The sequence below is a fragment of the Pteropus medius genome, unplaced genomic scaffold (genome assembly GCF_902729225.1).
Source record: "Pteropus medius unplaced genomic scaffold, Ma_sr-lr_union100, whole genome shotgun sequence".
Taxonomy (NCBI): Eukaryota; Metazoa; Chordata; class Mammalia; order Chiroptera; family Pteropodidae; genus Pteropus; species Pteropus medius.
In genome coordinates, this window is record NW_024349800.1 from 3,100,227 (window position 1) to 3,112,862 (window position 12,636).

Genomic DNA, 12,636 nt, shown 5'->3' on the forward strand with positions numbered 1-12,636 from the left:
TATGGGCAGTATTTGATTTACATCTCATGGTTTCCCCGTGACTTCATTTTGTTACCTCTATTTTACAGATGGGGAAATTGAGGCATGAGGATGTAAAGAAACCTACCCTCTGGGTTTCAACTCCAGGCCTGTCTGAATCTAGAGTCTAAATTTCAACACTGCATCATGCGCCCCAGAATGTGAACCTCACTGTAGGAAACTTGTACAAGGTCTTCCCACGAGGCTGATCCTCTTGAAGGAGGCCAGAAGGCATTACAGTAGCCCCATTTTATGGGTGAGGAAACTGAGGCCCGGAGAGGGGAGAAAGTGCCTTTCCCCAGGGCTAATTATTGACGGTGCCTGGGTTCACACTCTGGACTGTGCACTGCCTCCTTTGAAGAGGAATGTTTCAGTCTCGAACCCTGACATACTCCTTGCCACCTAGAAGGTTCTGATCACCTGGGAGGCTATACAATTGGAGGCTTAAGGAGGTCTGTGGAGTCAGACAGACCTGAGTTTGAATCCTGGCTTTGTCACTTTCTAGCTGTCTGATCATAATTAAGTAACATAAAGAGCTCTGGGCCTCAGTTTCCTCATCTGTACAATGGGGGTCACTGGTAGCTACCTCCTAAGACAGGTGTGTGCATTACATAAGGTGATATCCATAATGCATTCAGCATGGCGCCTGGTACAGGAAAATACCTTGACTAATAGAAGCCATTATTGGTACTATTATTATCTCCTAAGGAGCTGTGACATTCATTTTTTGTTTCCAGGGCCACAGCCCTTTGGTCGCCTGTGTCTCTGAGCTGCAGCTGTGGTGGGTAGTTCCTGAGCATGCTGTCCACACCTCTCAAGTGCCCACCGAATCTGTGCTCTGTTTCAGGGCTTTTCCTCCAGCTGAGAGTTCACTAGGTATCTCCAAGAGGGGGCCCAGTAGTGCCAGGAGTTGCCCAGACCATACCCAACAGGAGCCGGGAGTCAGGACAAATGCTCCAGGCAATTCTGAGGCATAGCCCACACGCTCCCTGCAAAGGTCCCTGTGGCCCACAGCAGTAACCAGCTCAATAGCATACCTTATATGGGTATTTATCTCTTCTCTGCTTTCTTCTTCTCACTCTCTTACTTCTGAGACCATTCTCAAATATACCACCTGCACACCACCCTCAACTCACACTGCTTTGGGGGGAACCCAAGCGGGGACAGGTCAGTAGGTGAAGAATTGTGTGAGAAAGACCTGGGGTCTGGCACCCATGTTGACTTTCCTAGAATCATCGGCTGTGTGGCCTTGCTGGGCCTCTGCTTCTTCTCAGCTGAGGGGCTTCCATTAGCTCTAAGGGACCTTGGAATTTGAAAATTCTGAGATCCTCCTGCATACTTCTTTTGTAACCATATCACTCATTCATGAAGCTATTAACTTTTATGAGAGACCTTCTAAGGCTGCTGGTTCGGCACTGTGGCCCGCACCCAGCAGAGGGTGATGCCCACTGAGAGCTGCATGTGGGGCACACAGGGTGCAGGGCACCCCACTGACCATGTCACTTTGGTGACAAACCTTTTATCTCTTATGCCGCCTCCAAGGTGTCTACTTGTCTCTGCCTGGCTGCTCGTCTGACCAGCTGCCCTTCTGGTCCTCATCCTTCTGAGATGGCTCACAGGACATTTTTCAAGAAGCCACCCCTGATCACCCACTCTGATCTAATGGCCACTCTCTACTGCCTTGTCCCCTATACAAGTTATTAAGTGGCATTTTAACTGCCTCATCTGATTACTTAATTTTGAGCTCCTGAAGATTAAGGCCTGTGCCATTTCATTTTGTGTCTTTGATTATGGCTGGCACACAGTAATTCCTCATTATGTGCTTGTGGAGGAGGAAGGCAGAGGGAGAGAGAGGTGAGGGAGGGAGGGAGGAAGGGGTAGGGAGATAGGGAGTGAGGAGGAAAGGAGAGAAGGGGTAGGGGAAGAAGGGGGAGGGAGAGAGGATCCTGGCTGTGACAGCATTTGGGGTAATAGCTATAATGCTCAGTCACAACATCCATATGAAACCCTCTGGTTAAATCCTTCATCCTCATGATCATCACAGATGACACTTATGTCTCCACTGTGCCAGCTTCTACACTACCTGCTCTTACATGTATAAACTCATTTAATCCTCGAAGTGATTCCTTGTGGGAGGAACTATTAACATTTCCTTTTATGCATGACTAGTAAGTTGTAGAGATGGAGTTGAACCCAGGGAAACAAACTGGCTTGAGACCAGTTCTGAACTACTATGTGTTTAGCCTCATTCATTCATTCATTCATTCATTCATTCAATAAATTGTGACTGTGCACATCCCCTAACCAGCATCCCACCAAGCACCAGTCATACATTGGTGAGCAGAAATGTCAGTTTTCCCACCCTCCATGGATTTTCTATACCCACTTGTGGGCTTAACTTTGTCATGCTGTTACCAAACGCTTTAAACTGTGTGGTCACAGCATCCGATGATTAACAGTGGTTCCAGCTATAGCACTTCCCAGCTGTGTGACCTCAGGCTAGTCACTCACCTTCTCTAGGTCTTCTGGGCTATAAAATGGGGAGATCCTGCAGATCACAGAGGACTGATGAGAGGGTTATGTGAGGCAATGCATGGCACACAGTGCTTGCTACAGAGCGGGCACTGATAATAATTCCCTAAATTTACCTGTTAAAGCGCTTTAGCGCATTAAGGCCAATAGCCTTATCCACATTCTGTGGAGGAGGACACCAAGGCTCAGGGAGGTGAAGTGACTTGTTCGAGCTCATGCAGCTATTAGTGGCAATACCAGGATGAGAACCGAGGTCTTGAGGTACCAAGACCCTATGCTCTTGCTGCCCATGACAATGGCGTACTTGGGTATTTCTTTTGGGAATGACTAAGCAATTGCATCCCGTATCTACCATCATGTTGATGTTTAATCACATACTGTTGGGAGTTTTGTAACTTAAATGCTTTGTGTGTCTCTCTAAAAATTTGACAAAGGCCACTTCTGTTGCTGCTAGTACAATACAGAAAGGTTAGCATTTTCTTCATTTCATGTGCTAGGCACTTCCTGTCTGGCAGGAAGCCTGCTACTCCTTTCCCTCAGGGGCTTTAGGGTGCTGGGGAAAGCAGCACTGGGGCTTAATAAAGGTGCTGGACTGACCAAGGCTCATGTTAATAAGGCTAGCATGAGAACCAAGCTGACCACTGGGAAAACATACTCAGTGAATCCAGTTGGAGCAGCCACTGTCATCACCACATTGGTCTACTGGTTTGTGGCAAAACTCACTGAAGTCTCTATCTGGAAACCTGACAGATTCTCTTAAGTGCTATTTAAAAGTGCATTGTTTTGGGAGAACATGCACTTCTTTCAGCAAACCGTTTCTGAAGTTTTGCTAATTCTAAACATTACAGAAATTACATGTGTCTGGTTTTAGAAATCTAGTTCCTGCGACACCTGAGGGCCCACAGGTCCCTGGTCAATCCCTGGGTGCCTTTCCTACTGGGAAGTGAGTCCGCCTTCTCTGGGAGAGAAGGGACAGTTACTCTGCTGACCATCTATGTCCCTGCTCTTGCCAGGTTGAAAGTAAGGACATTCAAAGGCTGGCTCTGATGCTTCCTTGATAATTGAAGGAGACTGAGACAATTCTTTCTGTTTCTCCAGTAGTTAAGCTGTCTGTGGAGGTGGAAAGGTCACCAGGCCTGGCCACTAGTAAAACCATACATGGCTCTGAGGTTGGCTGTGGCCCTAGTTTGCCAGACTGTAAGCTCCATGAGGAGGTTGGTGGAGATATTACCTAGAACAGAGCCCAGCACATAGTAGGTGCTTAATAAACAGGTGTGGAATGAATGGTTGGCAGGCTACAGATCCCACAATAGGAGAAAAACATGGTCCTTGAAGTCTTCACCGAATAATAAAACATAAATCAGTTGAGAATAGTTAGGCTTATCAGGAAAGTGATTAGACTATACCCAGCATATTATTATTCATAAGAATGAAAGCTTTTTCACTAATTGGAAAGAATGAATAACAATAGCTGGGTGAGTTTGCATAAACAAGGTTTTTTTTTTTAAACTCTTAAAGGAGTTTAAGCATTTAAGTGCTGTAAGCCTTTAAAGTCTTTCTTTAAAGAGTTTAAAGGCTTACAGAGAGAAAAGTTCATGGTTCTGACATCTGGACATAAGGTGGTTTACAATAATAACTTTGAGGACCCATGGCTCCCCCTCTGCTTCTTCATTGCCCCTTTCTCTCTTTTATTATTCTTATTTTTATTATTTTATTATAAACTAGCTTTCAGAGAGTGGCCCAGTCTGAAGGCTCCCCCTGCTGCCTCTAGGATGGGGGCAACAAATGCAATTCATCTTGCTAGTCAACTGTGATTGAATAATAGGGGCTACCTGGAGTTAAACTGGGAGTCTGAGTGCTGGGATTAATTAGTGATGTCTGGCACAGACGTGGGTTCAGGAAGTGGGGACTTGACTTACAGGTATTTGCTGTATCTCTTATCTTGTGCTCTCTCTCTTTCTATCTCTGTTTTTTCCACATCTCCAACTCAGCAAGTCTAAGAATAACTTCTTGGTTTCCTTCAAATCTATTCTTCTTTCAGAACAGACTGACCGGCCTCCTTGGTAGTTCTTGGATTTGACCTTTCTTTTTCACTCTTGAGATCATTATCTGAATCCGGGCTCCCAGTATCTCTCATTCGGCTATTCCTGCAATGGCTCCTTAGTGAGTCTTCCTCCCAGTTCTACCACCTTCTGTCCCACAGCACAGGCTGATCTGATTTCCCTTAGGGCCCATTGTGGACTTTCTCTTCTCCACTCTGGAACTTGCAATGGCTCTAAATGCTCAGCAGATAGTGTCTAACATACCCTGTTTGACAGTTAAGACCAATTCATTCATTCATTCATTCATTCATTCATTCATTCATTCCACTCGCCTTTCTTCTTTGTTCACATATTTTTTAACAAACATTTTGGAGCTGTTGCATCCAAAATGTCAGATATACGTTGTCTCCTAAGGACACAGAAATAAATTACACATGGCCCCTGCTTTGAGTTGCTCACAGTCTGGGGTGGTGATGGCAGAGTAGAGGCAGACACCTAAAACATTAATTCCCATACAAGGTGATAAAATGCCACCTGAAATACTCCTCCTTCTATCTTGGGTTCCTTTTCCATGCCTGGGTCTGTCACTTCTCTTTTGAGATTTGCCTTAATGCCATCCTCTCCCAGTATCTTTTTCTTCCCTTAGTACCTACCACACACTGGTAAATATTATGATGGTCTATCTGCCTCGACTCCACCAGCTTGAGCCCTTTACCTCATTTCTGTGGAAGGTAAATTGTCCAGCACACAGTAGGGCTCCAAGAAGAGTTGAATTGATTCCACTCCAGTTTCTGAGTAAATCTTTTTTGTGTTCTAGTTCTCCTTGCTGACTTCTAATCAGATTTCTCAGATGGGCCATCTATCCATTTGCTTCGGTGCTGGGCTTGGGGCCAGACTGCCTGGCCCTGTCATTTACATGTTAAACTCCAGGTGCCTCAGTTTTCCCATCTTTCAAATGGAGATTATGATAGTACCAACCTGATAAGGTTGTTATGAAGATACGATGAGTTAATATACGTAAATGCGCTTAAAACAGTGTTCGGCACATGGTAAAAGTGTGGGCCACTATTGTGATCATTAAGGACTTTCCCTACATAATGGGATAGGTCCTTCTCTTTATTTTTCCTTTGGGGCTGAGACCATTTCATGTCTGTTTGGAATTGTTACCCTCTATTGCTTTTGTCTACTTCATATTTTGTCCCCCTCATTGTGAGTTCCTGGGGTTCTCTAGACTGGCTGGGAGGGTCTGGGTATTCGGGGGTTGCAGGGAGGGAAGGGTGGGTGAACCAGCCACTTCTCTCTGGGAAGAATCATCACCCCCACTGCTCCCTGGTTATACCTGGTCGCCTAGCAACCAGGAATGCACATCTTTGCTGCTGCTTGCAATTTTATGGGGAAACAAAATGTTCCCAATGAACCCTCAAATCACATCCCATTGAGCTCTGTTCAGCCTAAGTCCCAGCAACAAAACCAAAAGGAACAGAACAAAGCACCAAGACACGTGGGGGCAGGGCACTGTGCTAGGAGAGTGGGGCTAAGTTCTGGCTTTGCCCACCTCTAGCTGGCTGGGTGATGCAGAGACCTTCAGCCAGGTCTGGGTTCAATAAGTGGCTTCTCACTGGCTGAGCCATCTCTCCTCTCAGCTTCCATCACTGCTTACCTGCTAGATTGAGAATTCAGTACCTGCTTTGCAGGGTCTTGGTGAAAATAAACAAGAGAATATATCATGTCATTCCCCTGTTCTCAGCTCTCCAGCAGCTGCTTCACTTTAGAGCCACGGTCTCCAACCTTTTTGGCACCAGGGACTGGTGCTCCTGTGAGAATCTAACGCCTGATGATCTGAGGTGGAGCTGAGGCGGTGATGCTAGCGCTGGAGAGCGACTGCAAATACAGACAAAGCTTCTCTCTTGCCTGCTGCTCATCTCCGGCTGTGTGGTCCAGTTCCTAACAGGCCACGGACCAGTACTGGTCCACGGCCTGGAGGTTGGGGACCCCTGCTTTAGAGGAAAAAGCCACACTCTTTTCCAGCCCCTGCTCATTCCCGGGGCTTCACCTCTTGCCGAATATCCCCTCAGGGCCCACCTCTGAGCCTTCGCCCACACTCCCCCCTCATTCTATGTGGTACTTCCCTTTCATTCTTTAGGTCTCTGCCTCCTGATCCCAGGATCTCAGAGCATCTTCTCTGTTATTTCTGTGCTCAGGCTCTTATTTCCTCCAGAGTTCTTACTATGATGGACAATTTCAGGTGTTTTTTCCATTTACTTTTGTTTTTTGTTTTGTTTTGCTTGCCACCCACACTTGAATGCAAGCCCCACAAGGGTAGTGACATTGATTGTGTTCACAGCTGTATCTATCCCCAGGGCCTAGAACTATGTCTAGCACATGGTAAGTGCTCAAGAAAAATCTACCGAAGAAGTGAATAAACAAAGGAGCTTTCCCAATGCCTGGTGCTTCGTAGGTGCCCATGAGCCTCTCATTCCATTTTAGGCTTTTCTGCAAAGTGGGGTGGGCAGACACGCTTAAACTTCATACTATTTGTCTGCTGGAGGCCGTACTTATTTCTCTGGGATCGGGCCACGGTTTGGTGACCTCTTTTTCTCACTGAAGACCAAAGGCCTCTTGGGACTTAGTTCTCTCCCAGTTGACGACACTAGCTTCGGACAGACTAGGGGGTTTTTCTTCCCACACAATTCTTTTTGGTTATTTATAGCAAAAGGTAGAAATACCCATTAACTGAGAAACATGTTAGCAGAAAATCATCATCCCTGGTACTTTTCAGGGACGAAACTTCAGGACAGACCTGGCATGACATGTCCCAAGAGGCTCTGAAATTTAAATACATGAAATAGGGAGAAGGAAAAATAGCTAAGATCTGAGGTTGTCTGGAACATATTGAAAGAATAGGGGCTTGGGTCAGGAAGGCCTGAGTTTGAATGTTACCTCTGCAACCTTTTGGCAAGGACCTCGGGTACACTGTGCCTCAGTTCCCTCATCTGTAAAGTGGTGATGATACTGAAATGAAATGCAAGTCCCCCCAACTCACCCCAGCCCCAAGGGAGGTCTCCATCAGTCTCCCTCCTTACGGCTGCACTTTCTTCATTACTGTGCTGAGCCCTGAAGCATGGCTGGCTCCCCGAGATGGTAACTGTTAGGTCAATTTAGGAAAACCTTCGTGGGGTGACAGAAAAGTTGGCAGGCAGTTCTAGATCAAACAGTTAGCCATAGAGGGAGCCCGTCGTCAGGACATCAGAGGGACAGTTTTTTGTAGCCTGGCTTCACATTAACTGTAGCAGTTAAAAAACTGATTATTCCAAATCCTGGGGCTCACTTGCTCAACTCTTTCTCCTTTCTGGGTAATTAGATCCCCCAGGACTTTAAGAGGATGCTGGTGGCTTTGTGCCAGCTCAGATGTCCTTCAGTCTAGCAAGGGGACAGCAGGAGGTGCATCTCTGCTAGTCAGATCACGGCCCCTCCCGGGCTGGTATCCTCCCCAGGACCGAGCCTCTAGGTGGGGATAAAAGGGGCACAACTATCCACATGGGAATGCATTTCAGAGGGAATGCAGGGAAGCTGGGCAGGAATGTGTACAGGGAAGTGGTGGAGACGCTGCTGGCAACTTTGGCCAGAGTTAGAGTCTCTGATATCTCCATAGTCCCCAAGCTGAACTGGGCTGTGAGTTCTGGCTGGGGGAGGTGGACTGGGATGTCTAGCCCACACATATGCATGCAGTCATCACTCATGTTCTCATTTACTTAGAATCCTTGGTAGGTACTGGGATTTCAGAAGTAATTGCCCTTGAAGGACAACTGGCTTGCCCTCAGACAACATAAAATCCAAAAGTCTATGACAGTGTCTGCCTACCCACCAGATATGCTACAGCTGCCTTTCTCAACTGGAAGGAAAATGTTTTTAGCCCTTTAGGAGCTGAGCAAAAGTGTGGTAATTTACCAAGCTACTCTCACTGCTCTATAGTTTGTCTTAGGAGGGATTTTTTTTTCTGCAATGGGGCTTGCCCAGGACTTTTCCTACATACCTCTTTCTTTGGGATTAGGCCACAGTTTGGTGACCCCTTTCTCTCACTGAAGACCCAAAGGCCTCTTGGGATTTAGTTTTCTCCCAGTTGACGACACCAGCTTCTGAAAGACTAGGGGGCTTTTTTTTCTGACACTATGATTAAACCTTGGATTCTAAGCAATGATGATTAAAAAAAGGAAATAGAAAAGGCATCATAAGAGAAAAAAATGCAACTTAAAGAAATTACCAAAAAGATACCAAAGCAGGTGTTGGGTTTTGGCTGTTCAATGGCATTCTTCTACCTTTATGTGAAGTTAGGTCCTCTCCACATCTTAATTGGTAGCTGTCAATCAAGATGTCCCCCCACCCCACTTTCTGGCTCAAGAGTGGGCATGTGACCAAGCCAGGCTATTGATATGCTCTCTCCTTCGACTTGGAGTTAGAGATGTGCTTAGTCCACTGTTACATTTTCAGGTATTTTGAGGAGTTGGTTGTTAGAAACAGCCATTATTAGAATTAAATGATACAAACTTAACATTTATAAAAATTATTTTAAAAGGTAAAAAATGTCTTACATTCATCCTTTCCTAATTATTTTACTACATGTCACTAGGTTCTATGCTCTTGAATCGGCATGGTAGAAATGCTATATAGTAGTGTGTTACTGCACATCTCTTCTCAACTTCAGGTTTTTTTTTTTAGGTAGGCAATCTTTTGTTGACCTCACAGATTGCAAGGACCTTGTCAGCTTACAAGCCCTTATTTTTTTTTGTTTTAAAGTTTTTGCACTTACAGCACCTAGTCTTCCTAGGTGGTCTCCCATCCAAGTACTAACCAGGCCCAACCCTGCTCAGCTTCTGAGATCAGATGGGATCAGGCTTGTTTAGGGTGGCACGGCTGTAGACCCACTGGTGACATGGTGGGAGCATTTACACCGCAGAAATCGGCACACTACAAACGATGACTCCTTGTCAACCCAGAGAGATGAATGTTACTCATTTCCCAACACATCACTGCTTGGCACCCTGAGTGAAATAGAACCCAAAACAGCAGGAGTGGAATTCCCCCCACCACACACACATTCCCCAAGGGGGTGTCGGTACCATCAGTCCTGCCACTGATCCCTGCAAGTCCCAATTATACTCCGGAAAACCAAACTAGGTTTTCCAGCCTTTGCTCCAACTTGGGGAGACCAGTCCCATTCTGGCCATGGATCTTTATGATGCTGCCCGGACAGCATCTTTTGCTTACAACCAGTGTGCCTTAGCTGACCCACCTCAGAACACTGCTGCTACCAGGGCAGAAAGAGAAGCTGAAAATCCATTGCCCCTAATATCACCCCATAACCCCAACACTGGCACATTCTAGATGTTTCCTTTTAGTCTTTTTTTCCTTGGGTCTGTTTTTATGGAGTCATTGCCATGTACCATGCTAAACTCCACTTTTTTCAAGTCACATTATTTCGTGAGCCTCATCCATGTTACTTCACGTTGTCTGTAACACCATTTTCTGTAATGTTCCATCAGGCACACGGAACAGCTGAAAGTGGCTTAATTGCTCTGCTAATATCACACAGGGATATGGTTAAAAAAGCAGGGGCTTTGGGTCAGGAGGCCCTGAGTTCTCATTCGGTTTTGTGCCAGATGGCTGTGTGAGCTTGGACACGATATCTTAACCTCTCTGGGCCTCAGCTTCTTACACCTGTAATATGTTTATGATGATGATGATAATGATAATAGTAATAATAGCAGTGACAGTTTCTATTCCCTGGAGGCCTCATGCACTGCGCTGTATATTCTTACTCACACCAGCTCATTTATTCCTCACTATGGCCTAGGAATCAGTACCATTTCACAGATGAGTAAACAGGTTCTGAGAGGTGAAGTTATTTGCTTGGCACAACACAGCTTGGATTCAGACCCAGGACGTCTGCTGCTTAATGCTCAGGCTGCTGCACTGCTACTTCTAATGCCCACTGTGTGATGGGCTCTTTGAGACACATGTCCATACAGAAGTCAGCACATCTGCCCTCACCGCAGTCCTCATTTGTTCCCATTTATATCCCCACTTTACAGGAGAGAAATTGTGGCTCCAAGCACAGAGGTGATTGTCTCAAGTGAGAATGTTCTGAGTTAAACTGTCACCCTCCCCATCTGTATGTTGAAATCCTAAGCCCCAGTACCTCATAATGTGACCATATTTGAGATGGGGTCATTGCACAGGTGAACAGCTACTAAGTTAAAATGAGGTCTTTGGGGTGGGCCCTAATATATGACTGGTGTCCTTATACAGAGGAAATTTGGATACAGAGACAGACATACACAGGGGGAAGATGATGTGAAGACACAGGGTGAAGATAGCCATCTATAAGGCAAGGAGAGAGGCCTGGAACAATCTTTCCCTCAAGCCTTCAGAAAGAACCAACCCCACAAACACTTTGATCTCAGACTGTCAGCCTCCGGAACAGTGAGACAATACATTCTGTTGTTTAAGCCACTCAGTTTGTAGTCCTGTGTAATGGCAGCCCCTGGAAACATACACAGCTGCAGGGAGGGAATGGATGAGAGAGCTGAGGGTCTAGGGGAAGGTGGGGAGGCTGCAATGCAGGCAGGGAGGTGCAACATCTGAGGCCCCTTCGCCATGCGTAGGGATGCCTGGGAGCTCCAGCCCCAGGTGGGGTCCTCATCCACTGTGTGCTTGGGCAGGTCCCTTCCCTCCTGGGCCATGTGCACCCTGAGATTGCTGGATGAGATGGTCCCTGAGAGCCATTTCAGACCTGTTGTTCCATGGATCCGTGAGTCCCCCCAGACCTTGTCCTATCTGTCCTGCCCTGACTGAGCTGAGGTGTGCAGGGGGGCAGCCTCAGGGGAATGCTCTATTCCTCCGTTTTGTCCAGCAGATGTTTCCCAAGACCTCATCCAGTAGCCTGCCCTTGAGTCTATTACTCTTTTATTGTCCTCCTTGAACCCTCCTGCAGCCCCCATGTCTAACTAACTGCCTATCTAGTGTCAGACACCCTGATCGCATCCTACCTGCAGGCGACACAATCTTTCTACTTTGTGACTTCTACTTTCCCTGCTGCCTGTTCCCTTAGTAGCTGACACTCTTTAAGGACCTATGCTTGATGAGCACTCCAGGTGAATTTATTCCTGCACATTTATCGAGGGTACTCTGTGGTGGGCACTGTTCCTGATGTCAGGATACAGCAGTAACAACACAGGCCAAAATCTCTGCCCTTTGGGCCCTCCCATGGTTGACCTGGCCCCATGCAGGAACTTGTTAGCAGAGACAAGACTTCTCTATAGACATTTCTGTCATCTGGATGTTCCACCTCTAGGCCCAGCCTCTCTTTAGGGTTCCAGGCCTGCTATCCTAGCTCCAGGCCCTGAGAATGCATGGCGCCCTGCACAAACCTTTCACCTCATCCAGACCTTGCTCCTCTCCTTGTTGGCCCATCTCCGTCACAAGCGGCTAGCTGCTGTCTTGAAAACTGAGTCTGCATTGAGACTTCTTTCTCTCGATCACCTGTCACAGGCTAAGTCTGATGGTTGAAGCTCCTTCCTCTCCATCACCACCTCCCTGGCCAGGTCCAGCCCTGTCATCCCTCTTTTGGATGCCTGTCCTTTCCCTCTGGCTTTACCTCTTCATTCCAAACCAAACTCATGGATGCCAAACCAACTGTCGTAGTCACACTGCTCCTCTGCACAAGAAGCTTCAGAGCTCCAGCCTGCTTCTTAATTTAAGCCCAAACTTCTTGGCTTAACATTAAGAGTCCTAGTATGGACCCTGGAGTTTTCTGTTTGGGTTTGGATCCCAGTTCCTCCTGGGATCCCAGTTCACTCATGAGCTGTGTGACCATAGGCAAGTGATTTAACTTCTCTGTGCCTCAGTTTCTTTATTTGTGAAAATGGGTATAATACCAGTGCCTACCTTATAAGGTTGTTGGGAGGATTCAGTGTGATAAGATATATGTGAAGCTCTTAGACGAGTGTCTAGAACATATATAATGCTTAGTTACTTTTAATTATCA

General features: G+C 46.5%; 1 protein-coding gene and 1 pseudogene across 1 annotated transcript in view; both read right to left on the bottom strand.

Annotated features, from left to right (window-relative positions):
- ATP2B2 (ATPase plasma membrane Ca2+ transporting 2) overlaps positions 1-12,636 on the bottom strand; it is a 119,735-nt gene that overhangs the window by 47,380 nt on the left and 59,719 nt on the right. The gene's annotated exons all lie outside the window — the stretch shown is intronic.
- On the bottom strand, positions 9,393-9,511 carry LOC120622362 (uncharacterized; annotated as a pseudogene).